Here is an 18,972-nt window from a genome sequence, read left to right as displayed (position 1 = left end):
ACACATATACATATACATATACATACACACACATACATATATAGGCTATATACAGTATATATATGTTATATATACATATATATATATATATATATATATATATATATATATATATATATATATATATATATATATATATATATATATATATATATATATATATATTTTATATATATATCACATCACCACAGGTGAAAAATAAGAGACAGTGTGTAGGTCCTACACTTTATATCTAAGCTAAGCCTTGGAAATAAAGTCGAAATCGGTTGGGGCTACACCCAGTCTCTTATTTTTCACCTGTGGTGATTTGTGATTAATAAACGAATCACGTGTTAAACTGATTATAATTATATATATATATATATATATATATATATATATATATATATATATATATATATATATATATATATATATATATATATATATATATATATATATATATATATATATATATATATATATATATATATATATATATATATATATATATCGATGAAATGATCAGCTAACGGCACATTTATATTTAATTGTTAAGTACTTAGAGTTTACTTTTGGTCATATGTTAATTATTCCTCATCAACTGTCATTTCTTACCAAGGAGGAACTTGCAAATTAGCTATCAGTATCACGTTAACATCTACTATAACCTGACTGCATTTAACTTCTCCAGAAGACTATTACTGCAATAACTTCATTAACTCTTACAATTTTGCTTAGCTAACTTGTAACACTTCAAAGCCTGCCTCTCACGACTGATTGCTCCTTGTGTTTGAAAATATACAAATAAATAGATTCCAAATAATACCTGATACCTTTAGATACTCTAAAGGCTGCAATTTCCTTTTTGTCTTTTAGGAAATCCTGACTGGTATTTGAAACTTGTCAGTCCATTTTTGCTTTACAAAATCACGGTTTCGGGTTTCTTTATTGGAAGTAAGATTCCAGAGGTCCACATCAGGCCTCTTATGTATTTCAGAACATTACCACATTTACGGGTGCCTTTGGGCAAGAGGCTTTGTACAAGGGGCCCGTGGTGGCAGGAAGCCAACCAACCACCCAACCCACTTTGGTCAAAAATCAGTCCTGGGCTTCCCATGTGGCCTGTAAGGATTCTACCAGTGAGTCACCAATGACAATGAACTGTTGATTAGCATGTCTATCTTTTTTCTCTCAACAACTATTCTAAATATGTAGAGAAAATAAGCATCAGTAAGAGCAATGAATCATTCCCTTGCTCATTTCAAGGTCGAGAGCAAGATTTAAATTAAAGAACACCCCTCAAAGATTACCACCTAAGAGGTTCAGATCATAAACCTGTTTTGGTTATCGAGATTTGTACTCAGCCATTAACCCAGTTAACACACATTGTCTATAGTATTCGTTGCCTGTCATGTCTGATGGATAAAATGCGCTGCAATAACTAACACAAAACTGTTTTTGGAATGCTTCAATATTCATGTCACCCTTTTTATTTAAGTGGGAAGAAGAGAATACTATTATTACTGCCACTTGAAAGCAAATGTGCAATGAACGATCAACAATATGAAAAGACGGTTCCTTAAATCTCCAACCTTTGGTATGACATCGTTCTCGGTTGCTCTTAGTGGCAAGCTTTTCCAACAACAGATTTTTTTCCCATATCTGAAGTTGGTAAAATATGTGCATCGGCCGGGAATCGAACCCGGGCCTCCCGCGTGGCAGGCGAGAATTCTACCACTGAACCACCGATGCCTGATGAACTACAATGAAAGAAATGCTTTATGCACTTTGATTGCTTTAACAGCAGCAGCGGCGCTTCAAAGAGTGAAACGTGACTCTTCCAAATGCAGTCACTCCCCATCCCGTTTTCTATCTCGGCTGCTTCTCGTTTTCCGCTGATGATTTCTACCAAATTCATCTTTCAAAATCCGTGCAGCAGTTACACGTGAATCCTGACTCTAACAATGAACTTTAGATATTTTGGAAAAGGATTAAGGCTACAATTCTTAAGACATGAGTCATAGTTTTAGCCTACAGTCAAACATACTACGGAAAAACTTTCTGTTCTATGGCTCAATCACAAACTTTTCGCCAACTTAAATACTCGCAATAATCTACGCGTAAATTATCCGAAGGCATGTCATATAAACTAGGTAGGGTATACCTGTTCGATGAATGTACAAATGATACTTCAGATAAGGGTCAAAGATTTAGCTTAGGACGCTGTATCGGTATATCTTGTACCTACTGATGGTGAATGGACCAGACCATACCAACCTTGTTAAATATAGTAGTCGTGTGCTAATGTACATCTGGTAAATGCATAAAGCTTTCACCTTTGAATCTACAAGAGGAAACTGAACAGAACAGTCAAGTTCGAAGTACCCGTGCTACATCTAACTTAATTCATGTATATTATTTGTGCATATATGCCAGCTTTTCCTTTTATTTATACTATGCTTCACTTTCGCCTTCATCCACCTACAACTGTATCCCTGACACAGGGTTTAATCATTTTAATACAATCCTGAGACGTTGAATGTGAATGATTTCATATCCCTTACTGGCGTCGCACCTATCACGGTCATCGATACCGTAGCACCTTAATTTAAACTATACACAAGTGGGAGAACGTTCCTCATTCAGCAAGTGGATGGTAACTGATCAAACTGGTTGAGTCTTAAGTTCGTAATTTTTCTACTAAATTTACGTCTGCCTAAGCTTGGTTTATGCTAACAAGGCCATGGCAGAAGTGGCATCAGAATAATGACCAAGGAAAATTCATAACTATTAACAGTCATGAGCGAAAGGATTCAGCTTTATGACAAAAATGCCACAAAATTTGAAGAGTCCAATCATGGAAATTCGAAAACTACGAAAGAAGTCGAATTCGATCAATGTATCGAAGGGGAATTAGAAAAATAATAATACACTTTCAGGTTATGTTTCCATTTATTGTCATTATAAGGTTAAACCTGTCGATGGAAATCAGTCTTTCTTCACAAGTCTAAAAGTGATGTCAGGAAACCACGTCTTCTGAAATCTTTTACCACCACGCCAACAAACTTCGCACCAAGTACCCAAATACTTATGTCATAAAAGACACGGCTATTTGTTGTTAGCTACCAAGTGCAAATTCTAATTTGTCACAAATATTGGCAAACTGGTGGGATAAGATGCTAAAATGTATCTATAAATGTGTTCATGTCACGCTGCTTGAGACAGGAAACTCTTAAGATCATTCGTGGGGAATGTGGCCATGTACAGTAGATACCAATGTAATCCCAAAGTCCTAGCTAAGAATCGGAATAATAACACGAATCCCACCTTCATAGCACAGGAAAAAATATACATATATACATGCATATATATTGTATGTAAATTCACACACACACACGCATATATATATAATATATAATATATAATATATATATATATATATATATATATATATATATATAATATATATTAGTGATTACATATAGTAGTCAATAAACACTTACACTTGACTCTGTCTTGCAAATTTCCTCGGAATGCTTTGAATCCTTCTAACCAAACCTCGTAGACCAGATATCTGAACAGCCGTCACTGGTGCATCAAAAATCCGCCTATCCATCAAACTTCCGCATTCCTGAAAACACAAAATAATTAAGAAATGTATTATTATTGCAATCTGGAATTTCTTGATTTTAAATGTGATAACTTTGTATTTTAGGAATTTTAAAAACAAGGTTGCATAAATTACTTCTTATAAAAAGGAGATTCTTCTTATAACCTAACAATTAGTAAGAATAAAATTGCCGTTTATAGAAAAATTGCTCTCTGTAAAAGGGTAGATTCTTATGTTTCATGCTTGACCCAACAACCTAATTATTGTATTATTGTAAATAATACGACACAAAATAATTCTGTTCATTCGTTTACTTTCACTGCCATCTCTTTCAGCTTATATCTAATCTATTAAAAATAATTACACCATGATAAAACAACATTGCAAGGTGATAATTGTTTTTTGCATTAATTGCTTTACTGTAAGAAATAATAGGTCTTAAAAAAGGCGTTCTCTAAAGTTAAATTCGTATTTTGTTTTAAAGCTAGAGCTGAGTTGACAGTTAAATTCGTATTTTGTTTTAAAGCTAGAGCTGAGTTGACAGTATAGATAACACGGTGCCCTTATCTCGCTCAAGCCTTAAGTAAAAGGAAAATATGAGAATATGAAATAAATTTAAAAAAAGTACGTATAGCTAGCAATACTTATCAGTTCACCTCCATAACCTATGAATATCTCATTCAAATTACTAGGATTTTATATTTTTGCCAACTCTTTCAAGATTCGATTCTGTTCAACTCTATGCACACACATTGAATCAATATATATGCTTCCTCTCCTTTCTTTACCCTGAGGAAGTGATAACTTTACCAGTATTCAACATTCATCCTTGTCAATATACACGCGAATGCTCCCAGTTCACCATTCTCGGTTATAACGAAATTTTACCCCTTTACATGAAAATATTAAGTCTCTCCCTGACGCGTTACCAAAGACTTGCACAGTATGTCACTTATAATAATTAGTTTTTGAGATCTTGTACGACGACTTCCGTAACAACTAAAATGACTGACCTACAAATTTTTCTTAATACAGGAAACATTTAATTGTTAAACTTTATCTTGTTAGACTTCACTTCTTACCCAAAACTAAGAGTACTCTTGCCTTGCTACTATGGCTGTAGAGAAAAAAAAAGTTATGAGATTATTATAATTAAACATGTAATTAACCCTCGCCTTCAGCACATATGTTCACAGTAACACTAACCATCTGCACAATCAAATCAACAGAATGCACATTCCAGTTCATACTCCAGACAAATTCACATCAACCCCTGAATGTTCCACTCGTAACCCTTACCACCACGACTAATATGTGTGTGTGTGTGTGTGTGTGTCCTTCCTATCTGAATTTTTACCTATAGATATGCCTTGGTTAGCAGTCTTGAATCTTCATAAGTTTGTGAAATTTTCCAGAATTCTAAAGTAATGATTAAAAACAGACTTATAAAACAGCAGTTCCCAAAGTCTCAAAGATACTTTGTTTTTATATTGTTAGGTTAGCATTATCTAAAGACATATGATTTATAAGTCATTCATTTTCCACAGGTGTCATTGTTGATAGCCTAGTAATATTGTACTAATTTCTTTAGGGAGATTTCGCTAGCCAGTTGATAATTACTGGAAGGGCACAGAATCTTTTGGATTTCGATTATCCTTAGTTTCATTGAAACATATTTCAGATATACTTATCTAATTACTTTAATCTCTAGTTTCGGCAGATTGCTTGTGCAGCAGTTTCTCGTAATTTTGCCGTGGGGTGACCAGAAATAGTTCCCAAATGAACTGTTACAGCCAATGACTTTTCACTGGTTCGATCGTACACAAAATTTACATACCATGATATTTAGCACCTTTATATTTTTTCTCCTTTTCCCTTATGAAATTCTATTCTGTGGAAGCCTGATACTTAAACTTATCCTTACTCCATTCCAAATAAAGCTGACATATTATTAAAAGCTACAGGTATAGCTCATCTGTCTAATATAGATTTAATATTTTCATTAGGATCCCAAGACAAAAACACCACAATCGTTCTCGTTTAACTCAGAAATAAATAATTTTCTATAATACATCTTTAATACGGAAATTTAAGGACAACTATGGTGAACCTGTAAAAGCTACCTAAAGCAGTAAATTACCATTTTCACGTTCATCTTGCGTTAATTTTTTTTCTATAAATCTCAGAAGCTTGATTATAAATCCTGGATTTATAATTACTGTAGGAAAATCTTGCCGGAGAAAATAGTCTTGGCTGTCGCTACCCTCTCCTCGTTTAACCTGTTGAACACGATAAGAATTCTAAGATCAGAAATATTGACAATACATAGAACCAGTTGGTAACTAACAATTATTTATACCTGATTTCGGAAACCTTAGCTTTATGACGTCTTTTATATTTTTATTCAAACTTAAAATTTGATATTAAAATAAGGTTTGTTTATATGAAAAGTTGAAATTACTGGGTTTTTCAATATCGACTAGTTATCAAACTAAAAAAAAGAAATTGTAATACTTATATATTTGCCATATTCCTTTTGCATTGCCTTCATTCCTTTAACGATGCCTAGATCAAGATTTGAAATAAAAATGAAGTATATATGCCAATAACAAGCTTGAAGGTAATACAAACTTAACATTCTCTACATTGTGGGGCATTTAGACTTTCACTTCACATGGATGCAAAGTTAAAGATATCAGCCCAAATTTCTTTTAATGAGAAACAATGAATGTCACATCATGAATCCCCAGACTGGAGAATAAGTCTTAAATCACACTGCTATGTTCAAGAGAGACATAAGACCTTCACCTCAAATGGTCCAAATCTTGATGACAAAAGACCATCTCTGCAGCTCAAATGGTTCTATTCACATGGTTCCAAATACTGAAGAATAAAACCTTCACTTCACATGGCTCCACATTAACTGGAAGACCATAAGACCTCACTTCATATGGCTTCCCATTAACTGGAGATCATAAAACCTTCACTTCACATGACCACATCAACTGGAGGCCATAAGACATCATTTCAAATGGCTCCACATTAACTGGGAAACTATAAAACCTTCACTTCACATGTCTCCATATTAACTGAGAGACCATAAGACCTTCATTTCACATGGTCCCACATTAACTGGAGACCATAAAACCTTCATTTCACATGGCTCCACTTTAATTGGAGACCATAAAACCACCACCCCACACAATAAAAACATCACCTCACATTACTTACTTGACAGAAGACTTGGCTTACATTGCTCCTGAATGGGAGACAAAGACCTTCGCACTACATGGTCCAATAAGAGAATGAAATCTCACCTCACATGGCCCCATATATTGAAGACCAAGACCTTCATCTCACATGGCTCAACATAATGGGGACTTAGAGACTTCACCCCACATCACCCCACATTTTGGAGAAAGCACATCCACCCCGTGTGGTAAGAACTGAAAGCCTAAGACCTACACCTCACATGGCATCATGTATTGGAGGCAATTAGACTCTATATATTGGAGATTTTGAGACCTCTGCCTCACATGGTTACATATACAGAAGGTTAAGACCTTGACTTCACATTACTCCATATATTGGAGATGAAACCTTCACAATCAAGGGAACAAATAAAACCTGCACTTCACATGGCTCAACATATTGAAACAATAAGACCCTCACCTCACAGGGATCCATATGTAGGAAATATCAAGACTTACTCCCCGCATTGAACACTACATTGTGAGACTTCAAGACTCCCATCTCACATGGCTCCAAAGTTACTAAGTTACCATCTCAAAATTTCTCTCACCTCAAAGTTTCTCTAAATTGAAGGCAAGACTTTCACCTCACATGCCTCCTCAGCCTGAAGATAAGGCGAACTATGTTGCACGCTTAATGGGAGAATCAAGACCTTCAGCTCGCATGCCTCCTTAGCCTGAACGTAAGGCAAATTACATTGCATCCTTAATAGGAGAGCCTACATCTTCACTTCACCTCACATGCCCCCTTAGCCTGAAGATAAGGCAAACTACATTGCACCCTTAATGGGAGAACCAAGAATTTCACCTTACAAGCCTCCGTAGCCTGAAGATAAGGCAAACTACATTGCACCCTTAATGGGGGAACCAAGACCTTCACCTCACAAGCCTCCTTATCTTGAAGATAAAGCAAATTACATTGCACCCTTAATGAGAGAAATCCCACTGAACATGGCTCAGTATATTGGAGAAATTTTCTAAAGCTTCACTTCACATAGTTGAAAATAGTCACAACTAAAGCCTTAACCTCGCATGGCACCACATACTGGAAACCTAAGGGTCTTCACCTTAAGAGACTCGGCCTAAACTTTACAAGACTCCATATATTGGAGACAAGGCCCTCACAACAAATTTCTCTCGTAACTGAAGATTAATTAGGCTTCACCCCAGACTCCTCCCTAAATGGAAAACAGGTTCATACCTACACTGCAAGTAGCAGCTGGTGAAAAGGATAAAGTTTATTCTCATGAATCTTGGGAGGAAGATTCTTATGGCCTACTGTGCCAAAAAATTCCTAAGTACTGGTAACACAGATAAGCCTATACTCGTAAAGAGGCTTCCCATGTGACAGGCAAGCTTTCACCCATTGAACCACCAATAACAAGAAACTCTTGGTGGTCATGTTCTTTGTTTTCCCTCCTAACAGTTTTGCTATAAATGTTCAGAAAGTAGACTTTCTTATTTCAAGATAGAAAGCAAGTCTAGAGGAAATTATCTACCAAACGTCCACAACTAAAACAATTAAAATTACAAATATGAAAATGTCCTATTATTTTCAACTATTGACCCCCGTAAACAATACGTTGTAAAACTTATTCTTTGCATCCGTATGTCTCGTTGACATGATGCACTGCAAAAACTAATACAGTTATTTTTTTGGAATAATTCTGCGTTCGTTACATTCTTCTTATTGATGCTCATAATTATGTGTATTGATGTGTAGGAAATACGTTATATATATATATGTGTGTGTGTGTGTGTGTGTACATAAACAGTGTAATGTATGATCATAAGTATTAAAAACACGGTTACTCATTCGTTCGATTATTTCCCAAAACACTGTTCACGGTTGGTTTTACAAACAAAATTTTTCAACAATTTTAAAATTTCTTACCATTATATCCGAATTTTGGCATAACACTTGCATCGGCCGGGAATCGAACCCGGGCCTCCCGCGTGGCAGGCGAGAATTCTACCACTGAACCACCGATGCCTGAATAGACAACGTGAGGGAAATGCATTAAGAACTAGGATTGCTTTAACAGCACCAGTGGTGCTTCAGAGAGCGAAACGTGACTCTTCTAAAATGCAGCCGCTCCCCATCCCGTTTTCTATCTCGGCAGCTTCTCGTTTTCCGTCGATGATTCCTACCAAATTCATCTTTCGAAAACCTACTAATGAATTTGATTTTGAAACAGTTTGCAAAAGGATAAAAGCTTTAAATTTTTAATAAGGCAAGCAGCTGATAGTTTTAGTCTACAATCAAAAGATAACGGAATAACTCTTAATTATAGGGCTTAATCATTGGCATTTGTCAGCTTATATACGTGCAATAACCTACTCTTGAATCGTTAGGAAATTTGTTAAATAAAATAAATATACCGATTAAGTTGACCGTGCAAATGATACTTAGTCAAACGACAATTTTTTTTAGCTAAAGGCGCAATATTTTCGTGCTCTTTATCTACAGGAATTGTGTTAATATGCTTCTGGTAAAATTATAAGACCTTCCAATTTGGATCTCCAAGAAAATACTGAACACAATAGTTTGGTTCAAATTACCCTTGCAACATCTAACTTAGTTTATGAATACAATTCTGTACAGATAGTCTTCTTTCGCTTTTCATTTTGAAAATACCTCACCTACCATCCAATACAACTCTATCTCTGACTGAGGGTCTAATCAAATTAATTCCTTTCTAATAGGCTGACTATGACTGATTTGATATTCCTTACTGGCGTCGCAACTGTAACGGTCATCAATGCCTTAGCACCTTAATTTAAACAATACACAAATGGGAGAACAATCCACGTTCTGCAAGTCGTTGGTAACTCATCAAACCGGTTGCGTCTTAATCTCGTAATTTTTCTACTAAATTTATGTCTGCCGAAGTCCTACTCATACTAACAAGGCCATGAAAGCGGTGACGGCAGAATAATCACCAAAGAAATTTCATAAGTACTAATAGTCACAAGCGAAAGGATCCCTCTTTATGACAAAAATGCCACAAAATTTAAAAGAGCAAAATCATGAAAAGCCCAAAACAAAGAAAGAGGTCAAACTCAAGTATAATACATCGAAGGGAATTAGAAGGAAAATACATTCACTTTTCTGTAATCTGTTTCCATTTATTGTCATAAAATAAGGTTAAACGTATCCATGGGAGTCAGTGCCTCTCTTCACATTGAGCGATAAAAGTCTAAAAGAGGTATCATGCGACCATGTTTTCTGAAACCTTTTACAATCACGTCGAAAACTTTGCACCAAGTACCCAAATATTGGCGTCATAAGAGAACCGGCTAGTCGATATTAACGAACAAAAGCAACTTCTAGTTTCTCACAAATGTTGGCAAATTGGTGGTATAAGATGCTGAAACGTGTTTATGAGTCAGATCATCAAATAAACGGTAAAAAAAAAAGAGAAGAATGGCGGAATCAGCGTATCAGTTCCCTGAAAACACTTTTTATAACCACGTTTAACTTTATCTATATCGATGTTGACTGCATAAACATATTACAACCTGAACACTTTTGTGCCCAACAACTCTCAAGATCATTCGTGGTACTGGGATATGTGGCTACCAAATTCATCCAAATATCTTGGCTAATAAACGGAAGAATTATTCACTAGGAACACCAGCTCCAGGATAACCGCCCCCCGCTCCAGTTATTTATAGTAATCAATGGATGCTTACTCTTCGTCATGCAAATCTCCGTGGATTGCTCTGAATCTCTCTAACCAAGCCTCGAAGACCAGATATCTGAACAGCTGTCTCGCTGGTGCGTGAAAAGCCTGACTGTTCATCACACTTCCGTATGCCTGAAAACGCAGAATAATCATGTATAGTATTATTGCTATCTGGAATTTCTTGATTTTAGAAGCGCTAAATTTTGATTACAGGATTATAAAAACAGGGTTGCATAAATTAGTTCTATTCTTCCTATAACCTAACAATGAGCAAGCATCGAGTTGTGTAAAAAAAAAAAACTTTAAAAGGCCCTGTTTGGCCTAACAGCCTAATTGTTGTATTGTTGTATGTAATACAGCACAAATTAATTCTGTTCATTCATTTACTTTCACTGACATTCTTTTCAGATATATACTCTGTTAAGGAAGTGTTAAACGTTAAAAATAATTACACCATGATATCACAGCATTATGAGGTGGTACCTATTTTTTTCATGGATTTTTTTTTTGCTGCAAGCAAAAAAATCTATTAAAAAAGGGATTCTCTGCAGTAATATTCGCGTGTGTTAAATTAAGAGTTTACTGTATAGATAACATTATGCCTTCTCTCGCTCAAGCTTTAAGTAAAAGGAAAATGAGAAAAATTAAGTAAGGACGCATTACTTATCAGTGTACCACATAATCCGTGAATACCTCATTTTTGTTAATGGCTTTTTATATTTTTACCAAGTCTTTCATGCACGCATTTACTCCTTTCTTTACCCTGAAGTGATATTGTACATTATCAGTAACGACACTGATCTTTGCCGATGTACACGCGAAATGTTCCCAGTTCATTATTACCGGTTTTAAATGGCTTTTATCCGTTTACACGAGAACATTAACAGCCTCTCTGATGTTTTACCAAAGACCTTGCACTGTATGTCATGTTACCTAGATATAAAGCAATGAAGTCTGGTCCTTAAGCACTCATAATTAATAAAGGGAAAATTTCTTGAAAGCTTTAAAAAGATTTATCAAAGTAACGTCGTTCCGTCTTACTCTTCACCTTTTGAGTACTAGTTTAGCTTTCATTAGGTAAATAATTGTTAGGATGAATAATGACTAAGAAAATAGCAATTGACTGAAATCTATATAACCTCCTCGCATATAGATATACGAACAGATACATAAAATTGCCTTTCAATAACAATCTATATTTCAGGTAATACTGAAGACACTGGCTGTAAAGTCTGCGTTCCTCGTTGGCACTAACATTATTAGAGCATTTTATTTATTGATAAACGCAATGAAAACTATCATGGTAATCACTGATCCTGAACATTCGGATCAAAGCCTTGAAAATTTTAGTTCGCTCAACCAAAAGCTATTTTTTTTCTGCCTAATTTTAAGTAAATGGTCCAAGCAGTTTTTTTTTCTTCTGCCATTGCCGTGACAATCTTAAAAATTTGAGCGAAGACTTCCCTAGAATGACTTCAAACAAAATTTAACTGGTCAGAACTAAGTTTGGTGGACTTCACTTTCTACCCAGACCACGTTAACTCTTGCCTTGCTAGTTTACGCTATGATAAAGATCATTCAAACATCTTAATATCCACCTTAAAAGATTTTAACAGCAACACTAACCATATGTACAGTTAATCCAATTATAGAACAATGTTCACTACGAATCTGTACCACCACCACAAACTTTCCCCATCTGAATTTCTACTTAGATATCCCATGGTTAGCAGTCTCTTCTGAATCTCCCATTTAACTATGAAACTTTTCAAAATTATGAAACATTTCGAAATTCTCTTAAGGGTAATTCGAAATTCTCTTAAGGAATAAAAAAAATTTCAAAAACCATTTTATACCAAATCCCAAAGACTGCATTTTTTTTTATGTTGATAGGTTAACATATCCAAGGACCCTTATGATTTACAAGTGTTGAAAGTCAAGCAATATCACAAAATTTTGCTCGTGTGCAGATTACGTTAGCCAGTTAACTAAAGGACAACGAATCTTAGAATTCGATTATCCTCTTCCATGGAAGCACAAGATAATTCAGATAAGCTTATTAAAGTATATGTGGCTTTGTTGTTAATCTAGTTTCGCGGTGGGGTGACCATATAAACAGGTTGCCAAATATGAAACCTGAGCCAGTGGTCTTTCGCTGGTACGAGGGTACACAACTTTCCATAATATTTTTACCGTCCACTTTACGTGTTAGAGCATACTGAACAACATTCAGTGCTCTTTTATTTCATACCTGTCCTTTTCCCTCATGAAATTCTGTGGATGCCCGATACTTAAGCTATCCTTAACTTCATTCCCAATAAACTTTACGCATTTTAATACAAGCTTGAGGTATAGCTCGTCTGTCAACAATTAAAAGTCTAGACAGGAGTTTTGGTCAAGATTCTAATAGACAATATTTTCATTAGTATTCCTGGGCAAAACACCACAAAGGTAAACGTGTAAACTTGAGAAATACATAATTTCTTTAATACATATTTAATACAGAAGTTGGAGTACTACAATAATGAACTAAGTACTTCAAACAGTAAATTACCATTCAAGTATTTTCTATAGCTCCCAGGAGCTTAATTACAAAACCTGGATTCATGATCACTGCAGGAATCTCTGGAAAATGACCTTTGCTGTCGCTACCCTCTCCTCGTTCATCCTGTTGAACCCGATAAGAGTTCTAAGATTAGAAACAAATATTGATATTGGATCCAGTTTATGCCTAATTATTTACACCTAATTTCAGAAGCCTTAATTTTATAGAGATTGACCTAAAGTTTGATGCTTTAGCAAAGTTTCAATTTAAATGAAAACTTGAATTTACTTTCATCAATATGGAGTAGTTGAACCTAAAGAACATTTTATTTAAGCAAAGTGTTTATTTAAGCAAAGTTTCAGTATTTAAAGTTGAATTTACAACTTTTAGCAATATGGAGTAGTTAAACCTAAAAATTTTAAGCAAAGTTCCAATTTATATGAAAAGTGTAAGTTGAAACTGTTTAATATGTAATAGTGAAACTAAAAAAAATTGATACTTTTACTAGCCAACATTCCTGTCACATATACTATTTTATAGAGATTGACCTAAACTTTGATGCTTTAGCAAAGTTTCAATTTAAATGAAAACTTGAATTTACTTTCATCAATATGGAGTAGTTAAACCTAAAGAACATTTTATTTAAGCAAAGTTTGTTTATTTAAGCAAAGTTTCAATTTAAATGAAAAGTTGAATTTACAACTATTAGCAATATGGAGTAGTTTAACCTAAAAATTTTAAGCAAAGTTCCAATTTATATGAAAAGTGTAAGTTGAAACTGTTTAATATGTAATAGTGAAACTAAAAAAAATTGATACTTTTACTAGCCAACATTCCTGTCACATATATACTAGCCAACATTCCTGTCACATATATACTAGCCAACATTCCTGTCACATATATACTAGCCAACATTCCTGTCACATATATACTAGCCAACATTCCTGTCACATATATACTAGCCAACATTCCTGTCACATATATACTAGCCAACATTCCTGTCACATATACTAGCCAACATTCCTGTCACATATATACTAGCCAACATTCCTGTCACATATATACTAGCCAACATTCCTGTCACATATATACTAGCCAACATTCCTGTCACATATATACTAGCCAACATTCCTGTCACATATATACTAGCCAACATTCCTGTCACATATATACTAGCCTATGAAAATCAAACTTTTTACATTTACAATGTGAAGTGGCTCCAAAGTTAGTTTCCACCCTAAATTTTTCCTTAAATGGGAGACAATAAGAGTCACTTACAAACCCCTAGATTTTCAGACTAGGACTTCAACTTGCATTGCTATGTAAATGGGAGATTAGGACCTACACCTCACATGATCTTAATCTTGACAATGAAACTTTCTAATTACCCCACATACTGTAGAACCTTCAGCTCACCATATTCAGCTCTCATGGTTCTAAATTGAAGAATAAGACCTTAACCTCACATTGCTCCATGCTGGAGACCAGAAGACCTTCATGGGTCTTCATGGGTCTTCATAGGCCCACACTAACAGGAGACCGTAATAATGGTGATTAGGACCTTCACCCTACTCTTAACCCTGAAGAGAGGAATTAAGATTAACTATAAACATTGCTTTTAAATCAAACATTCACCCCACTTAACTCCTTAGATAAAAGAAAAACTGGCTTACATTGTTCCCAGCATGGGAGAAAAGACCACATCACATGGTCTAGGATGGGAAGGAAACTACCTCAAATGATCTCAATTGAAGACCTGGCTCCACATAATTGAGAAAACCTTCACAATGAAAGGAACAAAAACCTGCACTTCACATGCCTCCACATATGACAACACCCTTACCTGACATGGATCCATACATTGGAAATAATACACTTAAACCAACATTTAACCCTACATTGTGAGACCGTAAGACTCCAGTCACATAGCTCCAAAGTTAAAAGTTCCTCAAACTCTCTCGCACCTCAAACTCTCGCAGTTGAAGAGAAGACCTATACCTCACATGCCTCCTTATTCTGAAGATCGTACAAACTACATTGCACCCTTAATGAAAGATCCTCCACTGAACATTAATCCATATACGAGAAATTTTCTACACCTTCACACAGTTGAAAATACTCAAAACTAAAACCTTAACCTCACATGGCACCAGAGACACAGGAGACCTTCGGGTCCTCACCACACATTGCGTCTTATTTTAGACCAACACCACATTAATCCCCAAATCGTGGAGCATAAAGTCTTCCAACTCACATGGCTCCCGAATTACAGATTGTCACCCCAACATCGCTCCCTAAATTGAAGGCAAAGCCTGAACTTTACATGCCTCAGGAGAATATGCATCACATTACTTCCTTATGGAAGAAGAACCTTCACCTTACATAGCTCCATATATTGGAGACTAATGCAAACAGAAAAAAACTCACTTTATTTAAGATAAAGGCTTCAACCCAGACTGCTCCCTAAAAGGAGCAAAAACAGGTTCACACTCACACTGCCAGTAGCAGCTGGTGAAGATAAAACGATCTTCTTGAAACTTGGGAGGAAGATTCTCATGGCCTACTGGGCCTAAAAATTCGTAGTCACAAACCTATAAAACAAACCTATAAACAAACCTCAATATTTGAAGCTAAAACTTACTGTACTTAAAACTAAGAAAAAGGTGCAAGCCCCCCTCTGGCGTACAGTATACTGTACGCCAAAAGGGACGTCCTCCCCACATCAGGGGCTCCGCCCCTGAAGGGGGAGGACTAGCTTGCAAAGTTTTGGGAAGTAAACTAAACTTTACATTACCTCGAATGCGTCAAAGAGAATGGGCCTACCATGCGTTGTCCAGTGTCCTAATCAAGAATTGCCAGAAGTAAGAAATAATCCCAGCTTATCCAGTCTTTAATCGCTGTGTCCTAACGTAGCGTTTCCAGACCACGAAAACCTTCATACTTCCAGCTAGCTTAATTAGGCTTGAGACGAAGGCAGATAATTACACATGCGAAAGGAACAGTACCTCAACCTGGAAATATAAATATAACAGTACAAAGTTCGAAAAAGATTAAAAGCTCTAAAACGTTACCCAGTCAAGATCCCACGGTTAACAGCGTGCACAAAAAAATACGAAAAAATCTTAAAATACGAATGTTAAGTACCAAAGAAAAATAAAATAGTTTAGAAATACTTTGAAGAAATTAAACACGAAAGATCACCTACAGTGTGCACGCCTAGTATTTAAAAGAATAAATGGAATGAGAAAAACTTTAAAGGCTTTACTGTACACCGTGTAAAATAGTTACACCGGGTAAAATAGTTTCTTTAAACAATGACGTAAAATGGAAAAAAAAAATGAACAAGATTCATATACTTCACCGTTTGCTCCTGTCTAAAGCGAACCGGACCACACAAGTTACAAAACGTACGTAAACACCTCCATCGAACGAAACCCACCACGTTATTCACTGCCCACAACGCAGAACACACCGTACAGTAATAACGTTGTCTTCTAGTAACCTGCTAACGAAAACATCAGAATAGGAAGCCAAGGACGATGGAAGCGCTTCTGCATGACCCAGGGAGAGTGGAGAAGGGAATGGGCTAAAAAACCAGCGGTGGTCGAAAAACGAAAAGTGGTTATAAAGACACTTGTTACTTTTTGTATGTCGTTTAACTGTTCTTTGGACATCAGTAGTATTGATATGGAAGCGATTTCACTCCTATCGTCAATCAAGCAGTCTATGACTACATCTCAGTTTGGGTTGGTTTGCTGATTACAATAAACAATTTTCGAATACCTTGTCATGAATTGTGTAGTACAGCATACATATGTATTATTATATACCTACAAGTACACACACACACGCGCATATATATATATATATATATATATATATATATATATATATATATATATATATATATATATATATGTCCTAACACGATTCTTGAAGCCAAAGAAAGTCCCTTATCTCAAGCACAATCTCTTCCACAATATCATGCAAAATTTGCATGATATATCTAATCTATGTACATTTGAAAAACGAAAAGTAAAATTTCTTGAGAGAGAGAGAGAGAGAGAGAGAGAGAGAGAGAGAGAGAGAGAGAGAGAGAGAGAGAGAGAGAGAGAGAGAGGAGGACTGACTTTTTCTTGAAATAATCCAGAGAGTATTTTACTTATTATGCATAATATATTCATTTGCTCTATTTCATTGACATAATGCAATAATTACCGATAATTTATATATTCAGACTTGAGTAAGACATTTGCGATTCAAGTATTATTATCATTCTTCCTAAGTCTTGCTATTTTTTAATATCTAATATCATTTATATTTTTTATATTTTTATTTAATCACAGATTTGTTATCTGTGTATAGTCTTTAAGAAATGAAAGATTTTGGTAACTGCATTCCTGACTTGCTGTTTCTTAGATGTGATCTTGGATATTATTATTATTATTATTATTATTATTATTATTATTATTATTATTATTAGTAGTAGTAGTAGTAGTAGTAGTAGTATTAGTAGTAGAAATAGTAATAGTAGTAGTAATTGTAGTAGTACCAGTAGCATTAGCAGTAGTAGTAGCAGTTGTAGTAGTAGCGTAGCAGTTGCAGTAGCAGTGCAGCAGAAGTAGTAGTAGCAGCATCAGCAGTAGCAGTTGCAGTAGTAGCAGTAGCAGCAGTAGTTGCAGTAGCATAGCAGTAGCAGCAGCAGCAGCAGTAGCAGTAGTTGCAGTAGCAGCAGTTGTTGCAGTAGCAGTAGCAGCAGCAGCAGTAGTTGCAATAGCAGTAGCAGCAGCAACAGTAGTCGCAGCAGTAGTAGCAGGAGGAGCGACAGTAGCAGCATACGAAAGAAGCCTCAAGGCCCAGTGCCTTGAATGCAGAGCAAGCTTCTCAGTAACAGAATGGTTGTTAAGACACTATGGATACCTTACGCTCAGTAAGTCAACACCCCATGAATAAAACAAACTTATATGACAAAAATTAAGACAGAGTTGACAAAAAGGAGATTAAAGTAATTATAGGTGTTGAGTTATTTTTGGACGTGTTTAAGAAATAACGCAGTACAAAAGTTTAAAGAAAGGTGTTGGGTTATTTTTTGAAGCCTTGTTTAGGAAATAGCGCAATACAAATAATTTTACTCTTTGTTGATTTTACCTTTGTAATTTTGTTATGAATTCCGTTTCTCATTTTGTCATATATACGTATTCTGTTCAGGGAACTGATTGATTGAGCGTAATTTATCCAATATCACAATTACCAGCCTGTTCCAGAGAAGCTCGTTTTGGAAGGCAATGGTCCTTTGGCTTGTTTTGTATAAGCGTGTGCATTATATATAAGCTACTAGTACTACTACTACTGCTACTAATATTACTACTACTACTACTATTACTACATAATAATAATAATAATAATAATAATAATAATAATAATAATAATAATAATAATAATAATAATAATAATAATGTTCAAGATCAGGCAAAGAAAAGAGACAGTAAATCAGAACTTCAATGCTATCGAGGACTATTGTCTCTTTTGTGTACAGAAATGTCTCGTTCCCACCCGGTGCTTAAATCTGAATTTGGCCTGCGATTAAGAGCTGTAAAATAAAGAAAATTTTCTACTCAGTCTGAAAAGTTAAATCACAGCACCAACTGTCACTGCTTTGTTACCTGAGGAAGGGAAATATACTGCCTAAAACGACCTTAACCGTGAGGAATGATAAATGCACCGAAATTATAAATAAATGTGTATACGTTGATAAATAGACCTTCATTTCCAAACTTATATGAAGCCTCAATATAAATTTACTTGGAATAATGAACGTGCATTCAAATGAAACGAAAATGAGAAAATCTCTCTCTCTCTCTCTCTCTCTCTCTCTCTCTCTCTCTCTCTCTCTCT

General features: G+C 35.3%; 1 long non-coding RNA gene and 2 other non-coding genes across 4 annotated transcripts; all 3 read right to left on the bottom strand.

Moving 5' to 3' along the window:
- Positions 1-1,663: 1,663 nt before the first annotated feature.
- TRNAG-GCC (transfer RNA glycine (anticodon GCC)) lies at positions 1,664-1,734 on the bottom strand. Its single transcript has one exon. It is a non-coding gene; the product is annotated as a tRNA-Gly (tRNA).
- Positions 1,735-3,489: 1,755 nt separating this feature from the next.
- Positions 3,490-18,004, bottom strand: LOC136848175 (uncharacterized). Of its 2 annotated transcripts, XR_010855961.1 has the most exons (6): positions 17,630-18,004; positions 15,901-16,088; positions 13,087-13,200; positions 10,540-10,664; positions 5,733-5,871; positions 3,490-3,613 (listed from the first exon to the last, which is right to left on the bottom strand). It is a non-coding gene; the product is annotated as an uncharacterized lncRNA (long non-coding RNA). The 2 variants fall into 2 exon arrangements; XR_010855960.1 differs by lacking the exons at positions 3,490-3,613; positions 5,733-5,871; positions 17,630-18,004 and adding an exon at positions 16,480-16,778 and having other exon boundaries at positions 9,952-10,664.
- On the bottom strand, positions 8,766-8,836 carry TRNAG-GCC (transfer RNA glycine (anticodon GCC)). Its single transcript has one exon. It is a non-coding gene; the product is annotated as a tRNA-Gly (tRNA).
- Positions 18,005-18,972: the final 968 nt, after the last annotated feature.

Source organism: Macrobrachium rosenbergii, chromosome 18 (assembly GCF_040412425.1).
Source record: "Macrobrachium rosenbergii isolate ZJJX-2024 chromosome 18, ASM4041242v1, whole genome shotgun sequence".
Taxonomy (NCBI): Eukaryota; Metazoa; Arthropoda; class Malacostraca; order Decapoda; family Palaemonidae; genus Macrobrachium; species Macrobrachium rosenbergii.
This window is presented reverse-complemented; position numbering and strand designations above follow the sequence as displayed.